This window comes from Clarias gariepinus, chromosome 10 (genome assembly GCF_024256425.1).
Source record: "Clarias gariepinus isolate MV-2021 ecotype Netherlands chromosome 10, CGAR_prim_01v2, whole genome shotgun sequence".
NCBI classification, from domain to species: domain Eukaryota; kingdom Metazoa; phylum Chordata; class Actinopteri; order Siluriformes; family Clariidae; genus Clarias; species Clarias gariepinus.
The window spans coordinates 20841229-20867094 of record NC_071109.1 but is presented as its reverse complement, the minus strand read 5'-3'; positions in this window follow the sequence as shown (position 1 = coordinate 20867094).

Sequence of the window (25866 nt, the reverse complement as noted above, 5' to 3'; positions counted from 1 at the left end):
TCTTGTTAGTGTATTTTAAAAGCAAAAACCCAGATCAAGGCTCTGGAATATACTCGATTTTAATTCACAATTTAACTTGTCACTTGTATATAATGTGATTGGGTGCAATGCTTGTCAGGGTCTGAATGTCACAACAAATAAGGAGCTAGTCCTAATGAGAAAGGACAGTTTGCTCAATATTCTTGTTTCTGGCACACATTAAAACTGTGGTCACTTTTTTGGGAAAGTCCCAAAACTGAAAGGTTTATTAAAATAGGAGGATATTAAAACCCATTATGTGCATGGATATGCAGCAAATTCCCAGTGTTATATTAACACCCAGTGTGTTGATCAACAATAGGTTGATTCTTTATGGTATGAAAATTGTATAATATATTGTTGAAACCAGAATTTAACATACAACTTGGCTAAATATACTTACACCCAGTTTTTCCAGACATTCCTGACATTCAATCCTAGTAAAAATTCCCTTTGTTAGGTCAGTTCAGATCACTACTTAATTGTAAAAATGTAAAATATCATAATAATAGTAAAGAGAAAGATTCATTTCAGCTTTTATATAGTGAGAGAGAAAACAGGTTCATTTTCTTTTTTACTTTTACATTATATTCTGTATCAATTATTTTTATATAAATATTTTTGAGTTGTGGAACAAATCACCAAAGTTTTTTTTAATTATTTCTTATAGGGAAATTTGCTTCTATATATGAGGGTTTTGTTATGCAAGCATGATTCTGGAACAAATTATGTTCGCAAAATTATATATATATATATATTATCATGTTATTATGTAGGTCAGAAGATTACATACACTTATTTAGCATTTGTTAATATTGCTTTTAATTTCTACAAGATTACCAAATTACTACATAACTCTTACAATAAATTTCTGGAATTTTACCCCTTTCCTCCTGACTGAACAGATGTAATTGAATCAGCTTTGTAGGCCTATTTGCTCAAACATGCATTTTCAGTTCTGCCCACAGATTTTCTGTTGGCTTGAGGTCACGGCCACTCCAGTAGCTTGACTTTGTTGTCCTTAAGCCATTTTGCCACAACTTTAAAAATTTGTTTTGGGTCATTGTCCATTTGGAAGAACCATTTGTGACCAAGCTTTACTGTCCTGGGTTATATCTTAAGATGTGCATTTAATATGTTCACATAACCTTCGTTGCCTCATGATGCCATCTATTTTGTAGGTATTTTGTACGAAAGACTACTTTTTTTTTAATTATTGACTACAGACTAACAGTTATTAGGGTTTGCAGTATACTTCTGATACTTACTGTACATTATTTTTGTTTAAAGTTAACCAAGACATTCCATTACTCAATCTTCCTGTGATTAGGGCAAAGATGTTACTCTGTTTCGTTCGATCTGTCCTGCATCAATAAAAGAAAACAGTCAAGAATTGCTAAAACGACTAAAATTGGGTTTAGTACTGTCCAACACATTATTAAACCTTGAGGGATAGTGATGAACCATCATCTTTGAGGAAGAATTGTGGACAGAAAAACTTCCTAAATGAGCATGATTGGAGATCACGTAAAAAACCTTAGTCAAATCAAATCTTAAAAAAAAAAAAAAAAAAAAACACAGTAGAACTCACTGCAATATTAATAGTAAAATTAAAAGCATTTACACACATACAAAGTTAAGATAACTCAAGGTGACCACAGTGAGGCTAATTCCACTTAGAAGAGAAGCAAGTTCCACAAAAATTCTTTGATTTTCTAGGGAGCATAAAGAATGGACTGTGGAGCAATAGAAATAGGTCATGTGGTCTGATGAGCCCAGATTTACCCTGTTCCAGAGTGATGGCACATCAGGAGAAGAAAGAAGGTTGAAGTGACACATCCATCATGCCTAGTACCGTACAAACCAGTGGGGCAGTGGTATGATCTGGGGTTCAGGGAGTGGTTCATGGAGCATAAGAGATCTTTTTCACACATGAATTGGCCAGCACAGAGTCCAGACCTTAACCCTATTGAGAATCTATGAGTGTTCTTATATACAAGGTTGCTTCTGAAACAAATTATGTTCGCATAATTATATATATATTATCATGTTATTATGTAGGTCATAATTGACTGAACAGGAATAACTGTGTCAGTTATGTAGCCCCATTTGCTCAAACATGCGTTTTCAGTTCTGCCCACAGATTTTCTGTTGGCTTAAGGTCATGGCCATTCCAATAGCTTAACTTTGTTGTCCATAAGCCATTTTGCCACAACTGAAAATTTGCTTCAGGTCATTGGTAATTTCGAACAACCATTTGTGACCAAGCTTTACTGTCCTGGTTTATATCTTGAGATGTTGCTTCAATATGTCCACTTAACCTTCCTTGCCTCATGGCGCCGTTTATTTTGTAAAGTGCACTATTCACTCCTGCAGCACAACAATCCCACAACTTAAGGCTGCCACTACCTGTGATTGTGTTCTTCAGCTTGCAAGCTTTACCCTTTTTCCTCCAGACATAACAATGGTCACTATGGCCAAACAGTTTCATCAGACAAGAGGATGTTTCTCCAAAAAGTAAGACCTTTGTTCCCATGTGCATCTGAGAACTAAAACTAAAGTTTGGCTTATTCCTTGCAGTTTTGGAGCAGATCATGTTGATATTGGTGGATATACAGTAGATACATTTGTACTTGTTTCCTTTAGAGTCATCACAAGATCCTTTGCTGTTGTTCTGGGATTGGTTTGTACATTTTGTCCCAAAATACATCTCTCCTTCCTGAGATGTATGATGACTGTGTGGTCCCATAGTATTTGTACTTGCTCACTATTGTGTGTATAAATGAATGTGGTACAGTACCTTCTGGTATTTGGGAGTTGTTCCCAAGCATGAATCAGATTTGTGAAGGTCCACACTTTTATTGTGAGATCTTGGCAAATTTCTTTTGATTTCCCCTTGATTTTAAACAATGAGGCATGTTGTTTGAAGATGAAACTTAAAATACATCCATAGATATACATAATTGACTCAGGCAACTGAGTGTATGTAAACCGTTGACCAACTAGATAAATTGAATAATCTACATTACCACTCAACTTTTTGGATACACCAATTTAAAGTTTGCACACAAGTTTGGATTTATTTTTTATATTCTAGAACAATAGTGGATTTTTTTTTAAAGACTAGGAAATAGCAGACATGGATACAGTATTGCACATTATACAGTATACACAGTATTTGATTATGCTTGGCTCGTGGTACAGTGGGAAGCATTGTATTTTGCATGGTCTCCTTGTGCCATGTACAGTAGGTTTCCTCCAGGTTCTATGGTTTCCTTCCACTCCCTCAACAACTGGAAATGTATCCTTGGCCTTCCTAAATTGACCCTGCATGTGATTGTAATAGGGTTTCCTTTAACTGTGCACATATCCTAAATCACACACAGGGTGGATAGACTAAGGATCTGAACACCCATAACAATATAAAGCTGTTAATGAAGATAAATGAGCGACTAAATAATTAAAACCATTAAGTTTTTATAGCAAAGCAACGATATCGGCCGAAAGAGCATAATTTAGTAAAGGGATTGGACTGTTATAGCATCTCATTTTATCAGTAAGAAGTTCAACCACAAAATTTTTGCTTCCTGCACTTTGAGAAATTGTCTTTCATAACCCTATCTCCTAATACTCCCTGCAACCCTCTGGCCTCTGATCTATGCTGAGCACTTGTGCTGGCACCCTGCACTCAGCCAATATCATTACATGACAAGTGCCGATACGTCCACTTTTGTGTGATGCATGAGTGTCTGGTGCGGCAGTGCTCAAAGAGAATGGCTTTTCATCAGAGGCTAAGGAAACGAGAAGTCATTGCTTCCTGACAGTTCTCCAATATGCAAACTTTATGCATTTATTTATTTATTCATTTTGCATTCTTGCCAAGTATTTCTTCTATGAGTGCACATTTTTTTTTTTTATTGAGAAGATTTAAAGTTTACCTTTTTGCTCTTTGTGTACCCCATTTCTCTATGAACTTGAAAATGAATTAAAAGGTACTAAAACTTTCCCCAGGATTTCCCAATTATATTTGAAGTCTAGCTAGTCTAAGTGCTTAATTAGCTTAATTACTATTTTTCTCAATTAAAAAATTTATTCACAGATTAAAATAAATGCAGATTTTACAATAGTACTGTACATGCAACAGAGTTCAATAAAAGAGAACCTGTAGAGAACATGCTTGCTTCCCTGAACCGTCATTAGTATAATGAAACTCAGAAAGGTATTAATTAATTAAATTATTTAATTAATTTATCAATTTATTTATTAATTAATTAATTTATTTATTCCTCCACTCATTCCACCATCAATACTACTTTTTCTTTTTTTTTTTATAATTGACTACAGACTAACAGATTTTAGGCTTTGCAGTGTACTTCTGATACTTACAGTATGTTTAGAGTTAAACAAGACATTCCATTACGTTAAAGTAAGAGCCATCCCACACAAAGTAAAGATAACTCAAGGTGACCACAGTGAGACTAATTCCACTTATAAGAGAGGCAAGAAAAATTCAAATGGATATAACCAACATAAATTAGATATAGATGGTTAAGTCATCCAGACTCCAAGCAACTCTGTACAAAATATTTTCTAACAGCTTGTAATACAATCAGAGATTTGCCAAGCTGTTCACACACACATACTGCAGACACACACAGACTCCATATATATCTCGATGACCAGTGAGATCTCCAATGCTACCTCATTACCATGAGATCAGTGCTGTGGGGAGCATGACAGGATATTAATTTCTACTCGAATAAAGAATAGTAATTAGGGTTCAATTAATTTGTAATTAATATTTGGAATAATTAAAACCGCAGTGGTCAATGGTCTTGATCTTGAGAGTGTGTGTTTGTAGGAGAGAGAGAGAGAGAGAGAGAGAGAGAAAGAAAGTAAATTGCACAGGTTGAAGTAAAAATTATAGCAATCCTCATATCAAAAGTAATCTAATATGAAAGGTAGTTAAGTTCCATAGATGAAGGGAGCTTGAAGATAAAGAGTATCTAATGAAAGCTATAGTAAAAGCAGAGGCCCTATTAGAATTATAACAAATTCTGAAGAAGGAAGGTGAAGAGCTTGCTAATTTACTTAATTCACAGCTATTCCACACTTCAGTGAATTCACTAATTCCTAATTTAACTGTAATGTCATAATGAAGATATTTCACATGGAGTTTTTGAAAATATTTCATATGTAATTAAGTAAATTAAAACATGTTTAATTAGATTAGGGAAAAAATATAAACACTTCCCACCTGTTTGTAAACCTGGAAAAAGATTTTCAATTCAAGGGAGATAGAAACATCTGCTCTGAGGGAGTGAATGGATTTTAATGGGTTTCTTAGAAAGTGGAATTAAATCTCTAAAATTGTACAATTTGTAGTATTATTTGTTTATTTGTTTTACGAGATAAACATTGAAATTACAAAAATTGAAACTCCTTGAAATCCTCAGCTTTCATCTACTGTATGCCCAGAATCACCCACATTTAAGCTCACCTCCTATCTAATTTAATGCAATTTTGGCAAATACGCTCATTTCAGGGAAAAACAGACTCATCCATACACACAGTCTGCAATACAACACAATTAAACTTAATAAAACAAAGTTTTAAGTATTTCCATTTAATTCTAGTTTTAATTATAAATCATAATCACTTTTTATAATTTTGCTTAGAACAGACTATATAATCTACGCAAAAATGAGTACACACTTACTGAAGTCAAATCTGGAATGTTTTCTTAGTGCGTTGTTTTTTCATGAATCATTTTTTTCTCTGACATTTTTCCAGCTTTCTGTCAGTCACTTATATGTTTATAAGATTTGCTTAGTCACGGGTAAAATTGGTTATAGCTCTGGGTTATAGCACATGTTATAGCTCTGCTGTCATTTTTTTTTGAATGGCTTGCCATTGTTAAACTATTTATTTATTTAATTTAGTTTGTTTTTGCTAAATTTGTCAGACATGATCATTTTGAGATAGATGTCATCAGCTGGATAGTATGCTAGCTAACATTGGAAATGTACTAAAAACTAATTTGTTAATTGTTTTGCAGAGTATTAAAAAGAAATGGGTTTAATTGTCAAATTTCTATGCTAATTGAATAATGATGAGCACAGCATTGCATTAATGTGACATTTTCTTAGCTGAGTCATGGCTGCATTGTTTTGTGAGAGCTTCTCTCAGTCTTATGACTTATCCTGATTTGAGCACACAGCAGACGCCTTGTTTGAGTGCAATTATCTCTGTGTAGTAGATGGAGTGTAAATATCACCATGCTTGAGTTGGCTGAGTAGTTGAGAGGAGGTGACACAGGGAGATTCTTGACAGACTGGGCAATCAAAATCTAATGCACTAATTTCACAATCTGCAGGGTGTGCACCAGGCCTGTGCGTCATGACCAATTTCTTTACCCAAGTGGTAGTACTTCAGTAAGAGTCTAATTTAAATGGTGCAGGCTTGCTGTTTTTAATCAGCACGTCTTGCCACATGAAAGAAAGCTTGCGGTTTGAGTTGCTTTCACTTTGCTCACCTGTCAATCCTATGTGGCACCTGAAGAAGCGACCTGAGGGAACGCATTTTAAAAAGAAAAATAAGACATTACAAAAATGTGGCAATAATAAAAAAAGGGTTTTAAATGTTAATGTTTTCATTACGGTATATACTGATCAGCCATAACACTAACACCACATTACATTAACATATTAATGTTTAAAGCTAAACTAGTGAGTGTGGCATGGTTAGCACTATGGCCTTTTCCTCTTGGTGCTCTGGTTTTCTTCAGTTCAAAGGCATGCAGATTAGGCTAATTAACGTGCCCAAATTTCCTATAGTGTGTGAATAAGCATGTGAGTTTGTGTATGTGTGTGCCCTGCCTCATGCCCTAAGTCTCAAGAGATACGTTCCAGACTCCACATTTAGCAGACGCTTTTATCCAAAGCGACTTACTTCTTTTTTTTTATCTAATTATACATCTGAGCAGTTGAGGGTTAAGGGCCTTGCTCAAGGGCCCAACAGTGGCAACTTGGTGGTTGTGGGGTTTGAACCTGGGATCTTCTGAACCGTAGTCCAATGCCTTAACCACTGAGCTAGCCACCAGGACCCTGTATACATACACTGCATATTTCTGAGCATAGAAGTAACAGATCACATAACAGCTTTCAAAGCACCACCCTAGATGCATGTCTTCAAAAATAAGATCGGATTTTTTTTTGGGAGTGTAAGTAATGAATGTAGATTTATTAAGTAACAGCTGTGCTCTCTTATACACAATGCCCTGCAGCTCTCATGCTCTCTCCTACCTGAATGCTGCTAATAACACAATCTATCAAGGTCACCTATAACCCCCTCCCCACAGAATGTTCCCAATCCACAAATGCTGGATGATCAGCAAGATCAGGCTCTCTGATGAAAATGTCAGAACAAATAGGTTAAACCAAAAGGATTTGTTACTGATGATTATGTTGCCTTTTTTTTAAGCCCCTGCTGGATTTTCACTGAAGCAATCAATGAAGGTGAATAAGTAATCAAATAAACATAGTTTGTCTTGATTTGCAGAACCGTACAATGGCAGCTTTGTCTGCAGGTGTTTGTGGGTAATCGTGGTTAACTGGTTGTGAGGTGATGTGCTTGGAGGGCCCAATTCATCCAGCTATCAAAGTGATGGTTAGCCATGTCAAAGTTATTGTGAGGTCGTCTGAGTACACAGGCTTGAGCTGCTCTCCCAATAGACTTGTGTCTGTCACAGCTGGAGAAAGGCCTGTCAGCCCCTTCAAATCTGTTGTGGCCTGATAAACACAGCCCAAAGCTCTCAACCATTTCCTGCCACCAGACTGTCTTTCCATGAATAGATGTGCTTGTGAATTTAAATATACATAAATAGAATGACTTTTATTTAAAAACAAACAAACAAACCAATGAATGAATGAATGAATGAATAAATAAATAAATAAATAAATAAATCTCAGGCAAGGGAAAATTAATCTTGAAGGGCAAAAATCAATTGTATAAATATGTTATCATTACCATTTTTTTCTTTTTCTTCATTTGATGTGTAGTTACTTCACATAACATCCAAACAAAATCCCACTTTTTGCCTTGTGTGAAACAGTACATGTGCAGAAATGCATTTGTACATATCATAGTTGCCAGTGCTACCACACATTGGTATAATAATTCAAATATGGCATGTGTTTTTTAGCTTAAGTAGCTTTCTAAATAATGGTAAACCCCATTTTGTTATAAAAATATACTAAACATATAAAAATGATATACTGTCACTTGAATAAATGGGAAAATCACATGAAGCTTTAAACACAAATTTTTAAATCACAATTCAACTTCAACCAATTGATTAACGTATATTTTTTATTTGCCTTATTTTCCTGTTTCCACTCCCCAATCTTTTTCGTAATCAGAATCTGGAGCTATTATCAGAATCAAAACTTGAAACTGAACACATACTTTAAATATACTTTAAATTTATGCAAAATAAAAGATATGTAATTTAGTTAGTAATTTAAATATACATTATTAAAATAATTCTTATTTTTAAGCAATTTATTGGTTTGTATGGATTTTAAACAATATATATATATTTTTTTTTTCATAAAAAGTACATCAGTGTCATATAAGTATTTCATCTAATTGACTTTGCTTCCTCAGACCATCACTGTATATTTTAATTATGTTTATTGTACATTGCCGACTACTAGAAGATGCTGTCTTCTCCTAAACTGGCATCAAAATTCTTACCACAAATTGTTAGTAATATTGCCACTTCTGCAACCACTTTAGTGAACAGTAGTCTTGACCACAGCCTTTGATGCTCTAGCAAAAATTTCTTAAAAAATAAGCATGCTATGGAAGAATCAGGGCACATCTATCAGGTATGACATTAGCTAGCTAATCTACTGTAACTGACCAGATTTTTTGATGTTTAAACAGCATGAATGCTTTATTTAAACGTAGGATTTCAGGTGTTCTGCAGCACTAAAAATGATTTATTTACAGTATGCACTGCAATGACCTATGGTTAGTGCTCAGGAAATGTGTAAAGGGCATTTCTACTAAATAACTAACTATATAGCTAGAAACAAGCATGAATTAACACAAACTAACTAACAAGCCAGGCAAGCAACTAAAACTGTTAAATAACTAGCCAAATCACATTACCGTTCTTTGTTGTTCACGTCACTATAACTCACTTGGTTATCTATAGATAAAAGTCAACTTGACTATGTATGTATACTCATTCATAGGCTCTTTCATGCTTTGAGGGATCTGGACCAAACTTGCCAAAATAATTTGCCTTTCTCCTGGTCAAAAAATGTATATAGTTTTATCCTCTGCTACTCACTCATTTCCAAGATGGCGGACGAGAAACATTTAACGAACAATAGATAATATAAAAATATTTAATTGACACAATATTTTCCTTATCTATCCACCACAAGATTTCAACTAAGAAAACCACAGAAAATTTAACAATTTAACATAATTGTCCAAAATGCATTCCTCAGATATAAAAGGTTTTTCTTTTACTATTTTCACTACTTCTTAATGATTACTATTGTTGAGTATATTATATAGTTTTAGCTATTTTTATGTATTAATATGTCTGTAAAAGGCTGCATTTAATTCTAAACCAAATTCAGTTTGATTCCATGAGTACATATGAATGTATGTATATGTTTATGGTATTTTAGCCATGTGTCCTTTAGTACCATGATGACACACTCACCTGTGACATATGGATTATGTTAAACATGTTTGTCAGTATTTGTATGAAAATAAATACTCTTTAACAAAATTCAAATAACCTCACTTATTTCTACTTTTCTTGCATTTTTTGCTTCCCTGCATTTTAAGGCCTGCTTGCTGCACCCTGTTTTGGAGTGCTATTTGGATGCATATTTTTGCACGTTTCATGAGAGCAGCAAGGACAAAGAGGCCATTACCCATGCTGCACAGTGAGTGCACCTACAGCAAGGTGTTTTTCTTTCAGTGAAATTGCCCAGATTTCCAGACTTCGAAGTGTGAAGTGACTTGTGAAATGAGGATTGATGTGTCCATTTGTGGTGAGACACAAGTGAGGGGTGTGTCTGCATTTTTTCCTCCTTCAGTACAATACCTGGGTGCCATTCAGTGATGCTGTGGGCCAGTATTAATTACTTGCTGTGTCCACTACAAAGGCAAAGTAGACTTTTCTCGTACATTTTGTCCTTTTGGTCAGGTCACTTTGTATCCTTGATATGACCTAGCTAAAAAGAAAAAATCCTCCTGTGATCCATATAATCAAATAAACATTCCAACTAGGTAAAATACACACGAAAGATGCCTTTTTTATGTACAGTATGTATAATAGGACACCCAAATAGCTTCAATAAAGCTAGACATAACCAGAGACCGGAAGGACTAGTCATAAGTAGCCATTTAGAAAAGATTGTTCTAGCATTATTTAAAAAATAAAAAGGCTTGGCCACCTCGTGAAACACCATTTATCTTAAGGTGCTTCTGGGAGAAAAAGACATTTTTGGAACACTGGAATTAAACATGAGCCTGAAATGAAAGAGCAGTATAATTTTAGAAAGTAGCTTTCAACCTTTAATTTTATCCACCTTCAAAGAGCTCTCTATCTTCCTCTTACAGAGCAGGGCTCTTTACATGACGTTAAAGCCTTGTCTTCCGTCATATTTGATCCAGGTGTACTGTAATTATTCAATCTCAAAGCGTTTGTTTACAATGCTGTGTGTTAAACTGCACATTGGTACATTTTTAACAAATCAAACCAAAGGAAAAAAAAGTACATATTGTTGTAGATTTTCTTTTTTTAAGCACTTTTAACTGTGGGCCTCTCTGCTTGTGGTGTATACAGTATTCAGCACTGTGCACAATTGTGCACTGTATTGTGGTGTATGTCAAAATGACACAAACTATGATTGATTCTAAAGTGCTGTAAAAAAATTCAGAATGGCTGTTCATTTTGATTTGTGGTCAGAGTGGAGAAGGGTCAGATAGTCTGGCCTGAACTGTAATTCATTCTGATTTTTGGTCTCCTGTCAGGATTATAGAGGGAAATGCGTAGAAAGTGGAGGTGTGGGGTGGACAGAGGAAAAAGAGAGGAAGGAATAGAACTGAGCTCAGGTTCAAAAAAGGAATAGACAATGACTGCAGCTCTGCATGATGTTTATTTTATCAGACGGGCACAGGTGGGCTGTGTTCCTGACTTTGGTTGGGGCTGGCAAGGAGATAAGAGTGGTAATGACACCAGGTGGGAATATCTCAGACCACTGAGGGAGAAGACACACACACACACACACACACACACACACACACACACACACACACACACACACACACACACACACACACACTTCCACAGCAATTTCACTACACTGTTTCAGCAGGATTTTGTTTCAGATCATACACTGCTGACTGCTCCTCCCCTGTGGTTATTGTCTATTTACACAGCTTGTGTAGAACAGGAATAAGGTAAATGCCACACAAACGAGAGCCGAATGTTATTGCATTTGAATCTGCTTTGTTTCCATGTCAGAACAGATAGAGCCACTTGAAAAGATTTACAAATAGCAATACTGTTTTTTTTTTGTTGTTTTTTTTTGTGTGTGTGTGTGTGTGTGTGTGTGTGTGTGTGTTCAGACAGTCTTTGAAGTATTAGAATCAGACACAAAAACAAGTGAATCTTTTATGTGCAAAATTCAACATATCATCCTATTTCATTTAAAGGCATTGGTCTGGTATGACTGCTGCACATAAATAAAAAATAAGAATACTAATTTACAAAATAAACTACGTACAACTAATTGCTGTTTGTAAAATTATTTATATATATATATATATATATATATATATATATATATATATATATATATATATATAGATATAAAACAATAGTAATAGTGTTACTAAATCATTAGATCAGGTTATAGGCTTGTATACTTGTCATAATGTAAGTCATGAGTACTTACAGGATTTACTTGTAACAAATAACCAATGACAAATTATAATTAACAAAATACTTTAATCATACAGTATAATAATATACTTACAAAGTCTTTTATTTTGTATAAAAACATTTTTTTCCTTAAAACAAATATTTAGTGACATGTAATTATTTGCAATTTACATTCATGTTGAATGCTTTAATTTCTTCACTCTTTTTTATTTGTATTGTTTTTTTAAGGTCTAAACAAATGATTGAATAAATTTCTACCATTAGTTAAGTGGACGTAATTCTGCTTTTCCAATAAAATTACAGAGTTCTATTCCTCAACGAGGAGCCAGAGCCACAGGAGTGAACATGTCAGTGCACTCTTAAGTGCCAGGCCCAAGCACTATGGGTATGATTGCATCAGGAAGGGCATCTGGCATAAAACTGGTGCCAAATCAAATAAAGTTCGATGTTTGCATCTTTGGCAACCCTTAACAGGAGCAGCTGAAAAAGAACAAACAAGAATGGTGTAGGGGGGCATGGTGTTGCAGTGGCTAGCATTGCCAAATCACAACTCCAGGATCCCCACTTTCATCTTAAGCTCAGGTTGATGTCCGTATGGAGTTTTTTATACTTTTCCTGTCGGTGTGGTTTGTGTGTGCTATTAATTGAATTTGTGTGTGTGTGTGTGTGTGTGTGTGTGTGTGTGTGTGTGTGTGTGTGTGTCAAAACGATGACCTTGGATGTTTCCTGCCTTGTGCCCAATAAGCCACGGAAAGCTCCAGATGCATTATAATCCAAACCAGAAGTCCAATTTCTTACTGATGATGAGTAAATATATTTACAGCATTATGTGTTTTATCCCTAAAATAAAAACAGTAATCCCAATCATGCTGCTAGCTAAACAGCTTTGTCAATACGTTCTAAGACAATTTTAAGTTATTTTAACATCTCAAATCTTTTTTACAATGAACATTGTCACAAAAAAATTTCTGGACATTAAGTGGAAAAAATTTATCCCCTTTAGCTTTTTACTCACTCACTCACTATCTACAGTGTACTGCTTCTTTCTGTATTCAGGGTTGCGGGGGCCTGGAGCCCATCCCAGGAGGCTTAGGACATTAGGCGGTGTACACCCTGGACAGGGAGCCAATTAATTACAGGGCACACATCCACTCACGCACATTCTGCCCAATTAGCTTAATCTGCGTGTCTTTGGACTGTGGGAGGAAATCGGAGTACCCGGGCAAAACCCACCAAGCAAAGGAAGAACATGCAAACTCCATGCACACAGAGGGGGGAATCGAGCCTGGCTGGGAGTCGAACCAGGACCCTGCAGGTGCAAGGCGACAGTGTTAACCACTACACTACTGTGGTGCCTATACTGTAACTTTTTTAATCTTTTAAAATAAAAGAAGCTTTTTGTTAACTCTAATGATGTTTTGAACAGACATTTGTGACTGCTACATTCAGCATGGGTATGCTTGCAAGTTGTTTCGACTCTCCTCTGATGTGTAAATATCAGAACTTAGCTTGATTAGAGCTATGCTCCCAATAAACTATCACTGAGCACCACTGTTCCCAAAGACCAATCAATGATTGTTGCTTTTCTGACCAACTAATAACTGATGACTTATTCTACTCACTGGTTAATGGTGCTTGTCACATCTACACCCTTCATGGCTCTACATTTTAAACGGTCTGTTGTTAGGTAATAAAGGAAAGGTATTCAACTAGTAATGAATTTATTTCATGTCAATTTTTTTATGATTATTCACTACTGGTTCTTCTTTCTATAAGAAATAAACTCTTGTCTATGTGATAAACAATGTTATCAGAATAAAAGTAACAATAACAATTTTAAGTTTCTTCAGAAGAATGTCCTATTGCATGTAACTTATTGTAGTTAATAGGCATGATGTAGTCCACGGTGTCATTAAGTGACATGTGTTAGCTACTTTCCACTGCGGACTAGATCTCAAGTTTTTGAGTCTTTCGTAAAAAAGAGTAGCAACTGTTCCTCTATTGCATTATTGCAGCATTCTATCAGGCACCACTTTACTTATAAGCTACAGGCTCAGTGAATAAACTTGCAAATATGCAATATCAAGATGGTGTATAAAATTATAGCTATAATTTAAGATTGTGTTGGACCACATTAAACACCAAAAATGGCAGCTCTCCAACCAACAAGCACACCTGTCCTATCAAGTCCCTTTAAGATGAAGCTGCTGTAAATATCTGATGGTAAACATTCACTTATTAAAAGAGTTGGCTCTAAGGTTTTAGAGGTGAATTACCTTTTACAGGAATTCTGTGGGTGTGTAATGCGGTTTGAAGGAGAGAGTGTGTTTACAGCTCTGAGAATGACTGCAAGCCATTTTCATTATGAATATGAACAGTGTTTATTTTCTGGCAGCTGACCCTCTAGCAATAATGCAGAGCTGCAGTAAGAAATGATAATGCAAATGCTAACATTTGGAAATGTTGTGTGAATGTGTTTCTAAAAGATCCAATGTAGCGCTGTGAGAATAATTCACGACGATGCAACAGATTGAACAGAAAAAAGTTTCAGTTGATTATATTCTACAGGAACATCCTAAAGTCACAAGCTGCCCCAGTTTGCCAACAGGTCATCATTTACCAAGAGTGTAGATTGTACTAGAAATATGAATAAACATTAGGAGTCAGAATACACAGTTCTGGGTCTCTGTAATGTGCAAAAAAATAAGAGCTTTTCCAGGTAAAATTTAAAATAATTCCTAAAAATATTTCTCATCATTATATGATGGTGTCCGTTGAATAGCTGAATAACATTATTGACTTTTCTATGTAGGATAGAAAGTGAAAAAACATTTTACTAGGTAAAAACTATTTATTTCTAAACAGTCAAAAGCCAGGTTAGTAGGTATGCATTAGTAATAATCTTGACAAATTGGAAATGAGAACAAACATCAAGTTTAATCACTGTATTTTTAAGAAACACGACAGAGTGCTGAGTGCAGCGCTCCATTCTCTTTACTGAATGTAAATTCTTAAACTGTTTATACACAAGACTTGCATTTCCACTACCATACATCACCTTGGGTTTTTATTGACAAATGCATAATACGCTGACACTGAGAGAAAGTGCCACTTTAATCAACCAGGATAATTGCCACATTCACTGAAGTCGCCTTTGTAAGACACATAAAAATGACATGTTTTAGCTAAACTGTGCAATCAATAAATTTAATCCATGAGATCAGGCAGGTAATCACAGAACACTTTCAGTGATGGATCTATGGCATATGTTTTACCATCAGTGACATTTGTAACCTGAATAAGTGACCTGATTTAGATAAAACAGCCTGTTAATCACAAACTGAAGTAAAACAGAAGCACAAAATTAAAGGATAAAAATAAAAGTCCATATTGGGTATAACTTAAGCTGTCTTGTATATTTAAAAGCAGCATTGGAGTAAAAGTACAAGTATTTTACCAGAAAATGACTTTGGTAGACATTATGTATAGTCACCATTTGCAGTATAAATGTAAAAATCATAAAGTATCGCATTTTTACTGTACTTAAGTATCAAAAGCAATTTTTTTATATTATATGTATTTAAGTATTGGAAGTAAAAGTAAAAATGTGGGTAGTTAGAATTCTGGTTATGAATTCTGATTATATGATTATTTTTTGTGCCTTCCATAATACTGTATATCAGATGTCATAGACGTTTTTAAACATAAAGATTTCATTAATTCCAGCAAAATAAAAAAATATGTTCTGTACACACGTGAACAAAACTGTTGATACCCTTAGGTCAGTGAAAGAAAAACTCACAGTGGTCACAGAAATAACTTTAATCTGACAAATGTAATAATAAATAAAAATTCTTTGAATGTTTACCAATGAAAGTCAGACATTTAACCGTGCTTCAACAGAATAAAAAAGAAAAAAAAACTCATGGAACAGGCCTAGACAAAAATGATGGTACTCCTAGAAAAGACTGAACCAAAAGGACAAGTTAATTCCAGGTGTGTCCACTAATTAGCATCACAGGTGTCTACAATCTTGTAATCAGTCAGTGGGCCTATACATGTATATAGGGCTTCAAGTAGACACTGTGTTGTTTGGAGACATCTGTGTAGTTAAAAAATCTTAATTTATTTTCCTTAATGTAGGCATAGGAGACACTTCAGGAAGAATCTTTTTTATTCAACGGGTTGTGGGTGTGTTATGTTATCTTCATGAAGTAAAAGTACAGATAATAATTGGGGCATGTAATAGCGTAAGAGTTGCCAGGAGTATACATAATGTACTAAATAAATCAATACAGACCTTTAAAAATTCTACTTAAGTACAGTAACGAAATATTTATACATTGTATAATTACAACACGGATCATAAGTCAGGTGAAACACATAAAATGAGTATTGATTTGTACTGGAGACACAGTCTGATTGTGACTTTCTTTCTCTAGGGTCGTTCCTAAGCTCATGTTAGTGTGGGTTTCACAAAATTTTTTTTTATGTCTTTGTTGGTTGCTTTTTTCTCCTACCTTTCATAAACATAATGAATGTGGATTGGCTAAGTTGCTTCTAGGCATGAATGTGTGTGTGTGTGTGTGTGTGTGTGTGTGTGTGTGTGTGTGTGTGCGCATTATGTCCAGCAAAGACCAGCCATTCAATTCAAAGTGTATTCCCACACAATGCACACTGCAATCCTATTTTAATCCTAAAATTATTAAATGAAGATGGAATGAATGCATGAATAAATTAATGTATGAATAAATGAATAACCCCACGACATTGTTGGTAAATTATAGTTTGCTGAAGTGCCTTATACTTGATAAATAGACTGCTTGATGATAGATCACTACGTGGATTTATACTGCATTGATTATTTTGCCTGTAGAACTTTGCTAATCACATAACCTGCTTCTATTCCCTTGACAAATATACCCCCTTAACAAGAAGATAATAATCTATGCTATGATAATATTTCCTCCAAACTACAGCTAACACACAAATGCAAGCATAGTCACACTAATACAATCATGTCGGTGGGAATGCATTGTTTTAATGGCTATTGGTGAAATGGGTTGAATAAAAGGGGCAACATTCTTCACTGAAGCTCTCCCTGGGTATTAATTATTGTTGAATTTCAATTAAGCCCTTGTATTTAGTAGCGCAGAGTTCTTACTACAGACTTGTTTTAGAACATTAGGATGACCTGCTGCATTCATCCAACTCGCATCTTCATCTTGTAACTCAGAAAGATGAGATAAATCACCAATCTGTGGAAGCTTTTCACTCTTTTATCTCACTTTATCATTCCCTCTGTCTTTTGTTTTTTTTTTCTCTTTATCTTACCACTACTTTTTTTTACTTAAACCACGCCATTCTTCTTTATTTTTCATGCTCTGTCTCTTGTGGGGTTTTTAGATGAGTATATTTGCATCTTAATAAGGGTTGAATGTTCAATACTTCCATTGTTTAAGTAGCTGAAATGGGGCGTTTGTAATTATTCTGCCATTAACATTCATAGGACACTATTTCCCTAAATCCCTTTCTTAAGTAACTACAGAGCCAAATAGAGTACTGAGGTCCTCTCAGACAGCCATTAGAGACATTAAGCCCTTTCACCACTCAACTTATCACTCCTCTGTTTGTTTCCCCGCTGGTTCTTTACTCATTATCCTCCAGCCAAAGCTCAAATGACTGCAAATATTTTATAGATATTTTGTCGTGCTGTTCTTACTCTTGTTTTCCTCGCTCTGGTTTTGCAACAGCTTTTGTTCGAAAACAAAACATATTTAAATTTATCACAAACTGGCTTGTCCAGAATGTCATAATGGTTTTGGTATAGGTTTCCTTGTTCTCCTGAAGAATACTGTATGTTTGGCCCATGTTTGTATTGGTTCTGAATTCTGGATGATGAATAAAACTTCATTGTGATGCTTATACTACTCAAATGAAAATAATGCAATAATTGGAAACAATCTAATAAATCTCATTTTTTCGTTTGGAGGGTATGTATGGAAGGAGGGTGGTTAAAGCTTACTTTGATTGCCTTTTTTCTGCACCAAAATCGAAAAGAGGCAGAAAATCTTTTGATGATCAGATACACCACACAGAAATGTCCCCGAGTCACATTGTGTCCTTGTCTCATCCATTGTACTTATTTGGATCCTCTCAGCAGCCAATACATGTTCCTTTGTTTCACTTACAGTCAGGAACACAGATCATTATTTCCCTTTATAAAGCTGAGCTTTGCGGATAGCACCACCGTTCTTCACAGACAAATGTCAAACCGTTTGCAGATACTGATTTATAGTTGAGTCTGTACATGCTTGCTCCTGCAGCCAGGCCTCTCAGTTTGCCCTCTGATTGACAGCTCATTTTTGTCATGGCTAGGAGAACATCATTTGTTTGTGGAGTGGATGCTTTTCATCCTGTGAGCATTGCCATACAGTGAGTAAATAAATCATTGTTGAAAAATATTAAAACTCTAGACTCGCCTCCTGGCCTTTGATGGATAAGTCAGGGGTCTGTCATGCTCCTCTACACATTTCTCACCCCTCTCTGCACTACGCCTCTTTGTTTTGCCTCTCTAAAAATTCATACCTTCATATATACTATAAATCGTTTGAAAGAAGCCTACAGTGAAATTCTTATCAGCTGTGAGAAAACTATTTCCAATTAAACAAAGCAGCATTCTTCTGTTCCACTTGTGTTTCTATGATCTGTTATGAAATGCAATTAGTGCCCGCTTCCATCCCTTAACTAACCGTAGTAAACATTATCCTATTTTTGCTATTGTATTTAGACATAGCAAACAATATGTATACAGTATCTCACAAAAGTGAGTACACCCTCACATTTTAGCAACCACATTATTGTATGTTCTCAAGGGTCTCTACTATGGAAATGAAAATTGGATGTACTTTAGGGTAGTCAATGTGCAGCTTGTATAGCAGTACAGATTTACTGTCCTCTAACAATAACTTAACATTTACACTTGTCTAAATAACTGGCAACGAAAATGAGTACACCCTTAGTGAACATGTCAAAACTGTGTCCAAAGTGTCAATATTTAGTGTGAGAATCATTGTTATCTAGCACGGACTTAATCCTCCTGGGCATGGAATTCACTAGAGCTGCACATGTTGTTGCTGAGAAACTCTTCCTCTTCTCCATAATGATATCACGGAGCTGCTATATGTTAGACACATGGCGCTTCACCACCTTCCGTTTGAGGATGTCCCACAGGTGCGCAATAGAGTCCAGGTCTGAAGTAGTACTCGGCCACTGACAAACACATGAACATGGATGAATAGGACATGTGACTTTGCATGGTTAGGGATGTACAGCTGTTATCACTTAGGGTCTACTCACTTTTGTTACCAGCTATTTTGACAATAATGGCTGTATGTTGGGTTATTTTCAGAGGACAGTAAATCTGTACTGTTACAGATAAGCTGCACATTGACTACTCTAAAATATATCCAAGTTTCATTTTTATAGTATTGTCCGTTGAAACGATATACTAAAATGTTTGCTAAAATTACAGGGGTGTACTCACATTTGTGAGTGGGTGCATACGATATTGATAATAAAAGCATGACCCTGTAATGTGCAGTAAATTTGCATACACGTGAATGTTTAAAATCTCAGTGATTCTCCAAACAGGTTGTTCGAAAACAAAACATATTTAAATTTATCACAAAGTGGCTTGTCCAGAATGTCATAATGGTTCTGGTATAGGTTTCCTTGTTCTCCTGAAGAATACTGTATGTTTGTATTGGTTCTGAATTCTGAATGATGAATAAGACTTCATTGTGATGCTTATACTACTCAAATGAAAATAATGCAATAATTGGAAACAATCTAATACATCTCATTTTTTCGTTTGGAGGGTATGTATGGAAGGAGGGTGGTTAAAGCTTACTTTGATTGCCTTTTTTCAGCACCAAAATCGAAAAGAGGCAGAAACTCTTTTGATGATCAGATCACGTGAATGTTTAAAATCTCAGTGATTCTCCAAACAGGTGAGACATCTCAGCTCTTAAATTTAACCCTTTTTTTCTTAATAAAGGTAACACATTTCACATGAAGTTATTTTTAACTAAACTATACTTTCACTCATTAACTCACTCATCATCATCTGTATAATGCCTTATCCTGTATGTAGGGTTGTCGGAGGCCTGGAGCCTATTCCAGAAAACATGAGGCGGAGTACACTCGCTCATTTACATACTTTGGGCACTTTGGGACAGTGGTGGCTCAAAGGGGCTAAGGCCCTGAGTTACTGATCGAAAGATCGGCGGTTTGATTCCCAGCTCCACCAGGTTGCCACTGTTAGGCCTTTGAGCAAGGCCCTTAACCCTAACTGCTCCAGGGGCGGTGTATCATGTCTGCTTTGACCCCAGTTACGTTGGGATATGCGAAGAAGGAATTTCACTGTGCTGTAATATATATGTGACAAATAAAGGCTTAACATTTAACAAATAGGCCAATCAGCCTAATCTTCATGTCTTTGAACAGTGGTAGGAAACCCACCAAGCATAAGGAGAACATGCAAACTCTTGAAACAACTTCCAAAACATGTTCAGAACACAGTGCACAACACCGAATTATAGATGATGTTTAAAAGTTTAAATACAGACCAGGAGTGTGCGGAAAAAAAAAGTAACAAGAGAAAGGGAATGTTGTTGCGGAACCATCAAAAACTTAAAAATACCTGCCTCTAAGAACACATGACCCAAGTGATAGGTGTTGAAGTATTTTTTGAACTTGTTTTAATTTGCAAATTAACAGAAAACTACAGCTATGTCTGTATAGCTACTGTATGTGTGTTAGGCGTATGGGGTTTAAGTTGTTTTGGTGTATTTACAGTCATTGATCTGAGACCATTTGGAATGCTAAGCTCATACTGTACAAGCCAAACAAATTGTATTAAACATTGGAAAAAAGTATTATACTGAGTATCATAGCACATGGCCCTTAATCCTAGCTTAAGTGAGGGATAACACATGACAGGCCATGCAGTTAAATAAAAATACTCCTCCTGAAGTGGATTATTTTTGTATAATACCACAGGCTATTATACAAAAACAATCAACTAGGATTAATCTAAGCCATGTGCTATAATAAACATCGTTCAACAAACTGCATAACCATATTTTTAACTTACAAATTATACAATGTAACTGACCTTTAATTACCGAATGTAACTTTGTTATAATGCAGGATCATATACCAGAGCTCTGTATAAATAAATGTATCATCCATATGTGCATTCCAGAACTGTTCTGGGAAGACTTTCTGATAGGTTTTATAGTCTGGCTGTAGGGATTTGCTAATTCATCCACAAAACATCCGCAAGGTCGGGGATCAATGATGAGTGAAAAGGCTTTGGGGCACAGTCACAAACCCAAAGGTGTTGAAGGGCTGAGGTCAGGACTCTGTGCAACTCACCTGAGTTCTTTGAGTATAACTTTAAATAACTATGACTTTTTATGGTTCTTGCCTTGTCAAACAGGCATTAGCATACTGGAAGAAGACTAAGACCCTTAGTTTATTTAGTACCTTAATAAAGGTAAGAGAAATGTTGGTGCTTTAGAAGGGAAACACCCTAAACAATTGTATGTAAACAGAAGGTGGGTTTGTGAAATGGACACACTCTGAAAACTGTCTCAGGGTTTCATTTCCCCTTTGTCTTTTATTTGAAGCAGTCCTTGAATGGATCCATTAAGTAGAGTATTGATTAGACAGCGAGAACATTCTGTCTTCTCCTTCTCGCTGATTGGAATTTCTCTGGAGAGCCATTGAATCATATCACGGCAATGTAATTGAAAATGAGGCAATGCAAACAGGCACGTAACAACAGGATTGTAGATCTTTTGGATATGATTGCAACTAAGCTGAAACAGGAATTTTCTCATGCCCTAAAAGTTTATGTTTATATTATATAGCCAAGCAGCCCTATGAAAGTCCCTAAAACTGTCATCAATTCTAAATAATCAGTTCTACAATTAATGGTGCATTACTGTGTAGATAAAGAGTAATTATCTTGTCAAAATAAATATTTTGTCAAAGTCTATGGTACATAGATGTTATGCAAATTAGTTTAAAATGATTATATTTATTAACACTTCCAATTGTAAAACTTTAGCATAAGTGTTACATGATGCCAAGCCAGAGTGTCTGGGTTTTGATTTTATTTATATAGAATTTATGGCTCTTTTCCCCAAGTGTACAATCACTTTTTGCATGGGATTAAGAGTTGAATATTGTCACGAAAGTTGTAATAATACTGCATAATCTCTCCTATCAGAAGCAACATATTGGTCAATGGTTGTTTGGAAGTCTTTTGCTCTTCTCTCTCTCTCTCTCTCTCTCTTAGTTTGCATGTGTTTATGCTTTACTTTCCTTCTTGATCTGCTAAAAATTTGCTCATGTTGTTCCTTCAAGACTGATCACAGTAGGTCTGAGCATGTCAGAAAGTGGTTCTCTGCAGGCAGAGCTGACTATTGAATTCCTTTACCACAAACTGAGCCAAGGCCCAGAGTAGGGAAACAGAGTTAATATTACAACTTTCTCACTATGAAAAGTATTGATTGGAACAGGCAGCCACTGTGCTAGTCTAATGCAGCAGGGAGAAAAAGTAATAAATTACTGGATTTTATAGCTGTGGCAAATGGACACTACAGCAGCATGAGGCTGTGCATGGGTAGAATTGCTGCGTACGACAACTGATGAGCATGCATGTCTGCTGAAACAGTATGTTCCACCCAAATTAACCAATTAACATCCCAATGGCATCCCGTTTGTAATGAGAGAAAATTCTGTGGGAGGTGATGGTGAAGAAACCAGCACTGTCACAGTGTGTTAATCATACATGTGGTGTGTGTGTGTGTGCATCTGTGTGTGTCTTTGTGGGTTATGGAGTGAGTGAATGAAAGAAAGTGAGAGAGAAAGAGAGAGAGAGAACTGTCACCTCTCGCCTTGCACATAATGAGCTTCACATGAGCTCTGTTGCAGAAAGGCTAAAACAAAGCTGACAGAAATCCCATCAACCTGTCTAGAACAGTCAGCCCTGTAATTTAGATGTCTACACATTAGAGTTTCGTGTGTGTGTGTGTGTGTGTGTGTGTGTGTGTGTATAAGAATAAGCATTGAAAACTTAACTTTGATTTAAATGTCTGAAAGGCGTACAAGTATAAAACGTGCACAATTTTTTGTAAATAGTTTGTGTGTGTGTGTATGTGTGTGTGTGTGTTTGTAAGTGAGAGAGAGAAAGAAAGAGAGAAAGTGCAATAGGCAGATACATATAGAAAGATTGCATAGCTAAGTCAGGCCTCAGCAGGAAGCACACCTGCTGGCTGAGTGAACAATTACTACATCAATGAGGAGACCGCGAGATCACATGGAGACTGCAGCTTCACGCCTGCAATGTGACACTTGAGAGAGCGTGGCAAAGTAGGAGTATGAGATTATAACATACACGTTCACCCATGAGTCACACACGTCCCTAAACACATCACTGTCTGGAGGCTTCACTTTCACTACAGGCAAGCTCCTGCACAGCTGTATTTCCTCTGCTCAGTTGATGATGCTGTTATAATCAGTAGCAAACTTTTACCATAAATAAATAAACAATAATAAAAAAAAAATGTCATAATTACAGTGTATATGAAAAAAATTGAGAGTGGATTCTCCTTGCCCATGAGCTATTTTTAAGCTCTAATGCAGTAGATACTGAATTTTTAAAAATGTTTTGCAGGCCATGGACAGTGCATGGTTACCGTCTGTATCATAAAAAATTTAACTGGACATTTTACTTTCTATGCCACATGGTGTTCACAAAATATTATTGATACATCATAGTGCTTAAGGGGTGGTCTGGAATCAAACAGATTATTTCATATACTACTTTTCTCTGTTTTTTTTTTTACTATAAACTGAATTATTACTCAAGGTGGCACGGTAGCATAGTGGTTAGCACAGTGACCTCACAACTCCAGGTTGAAGGGGCAATTCCCGTCTTGGGTATATAAGTTTGCAGGTTTTATGTTTTTTCTCTGGATGCTCTAGTTTCTACCACAGTCCAAAGACATGCTGATTAAGATAATTGGCATTTCCCTATTGCCCATAGTGTGTGAGTGTGTGAGTAAGTGTGTGAGTGAGTATACACATGCCTCTGTGTCCTCTAGTGGATCATCACCCATCAAGGGTGTACCTTGCATAGTTCCCCAAGTCCCCTGGGATACACTTAAGGCATCCAGTAACCATGAACAGGATAAACTTAAGAATAATTCACATTAATTACAGCTTAATTATTCTAAATTGTACCACAACAGAATAGTATGAGTCACTATTTGAACTTGCCAATGGATCTGTTCCACGATGTGGACATGAGCAATCTGACTGATGGTGGCTAAGCTTTAGCCCTTTGATCCTAAGCATAAGGCATGGTGGCTGACGAGAAAGGCTGGTCGTCTCTCACCATCCCTCATTGAGCTAAATGTGTTAGGAACTGATATCACTAAGAGCCAAGAGGAACAGAATAAGTGTGATCAATCCAGTCTGCTCTGAACATGGTCCAGCCTTCTGTCCGGCACACAGACACATGGTACAAAGTAACCCTGCATTTGTATGAAATAGACTAAACTAAGATGTTTTAGCCACTTCAGCACAGTTTGACACAACAGCCGTTTGAGACACTAATACTGAAGCATTTATGAATCCCACTTTTATTTATTTTTATTTTAGGAGCACATGTTAGAGGTCAATTAACATCATGTCAGTTGTCTAATCGAGCTCATGCTAGAGATGCTAGTTAATCACTCACTCACCTTGTATTAGCTTTAAAATAGTGTTACCAGTGGCATGTGTGTATACCGATCATAACACTAACACCATTGACAGGTGAATTAAAAACATTGGGGATCAAATATACAGTGGGTACAGAAAGTATTCAGACAGCCATTTGCTAAAATCCTTTAAGTTCTTTTTTTCGCAATAATGTACACACAACACCCCATATTGACAAAAAAACACAGAATTGTTGACATTTTTGCAGATTAATTAGAAAAGAAAAACTGAAATATCACATGGGCCTAAGTATTCAGGACCTTTTGATCTAATACAGCCATGAGTATTTTTGGGAAAGATGCAGTTTTTCACACCTGGATTTGGGGACCACCATGCTTTACTGTTGGGACAGTATTGGACAGGTGATGAGGAGTGCCTGGGTTTCTTCACATACACCGCTTAGAATTAAAGCCAAAAAGTTCTATCTTAGGCTCATCAAACCAAATCTTATTTCCCATCTTGGAGTCCTTTTTAATGTGTCTTGCACTGAGGAGAGGCTTCTGTTGGCCAGAGGTGTCAAGTAACGAAGTACAAATACTTTGTTACTTTACTTAAGTAGAACTACCAAGTAGTAGCCTACTACTTTACTGAAGTAATTATTTTTCAGCCGACTTTTTACTTCTACTCCTTACATTTTCACGCAATTATCTGTACTTTGTACTCCTTACATTTTAAAAATAGCCTCGTTACTCCTATTTTATTTCAGCTTGTCAGCTTGTCATTTAAAAATACACACATATAAACATTTTTTGATTAATCACTTGGATTAATTATCCATTCTGACAGCACTAATGTTTATTGTAGAAAACCATACAAGGGTAATTGTTACTAAGCCTGCCCTGGGTCACTATGTTTAACTACTGTTAAAAAATAGAACAAAAAAACAACAACACATTTTTCTTTTTTTTTATGAGGTGTTAGTGCAGTATATAGGCCTGTGGCACAGCCTAAGCTTTTATCCCTAACGCCCCCCCCCCCCCCCCCCCCCCACGTAACTTTTACTTTTATACTTTAAGTAGTTTTGAAAC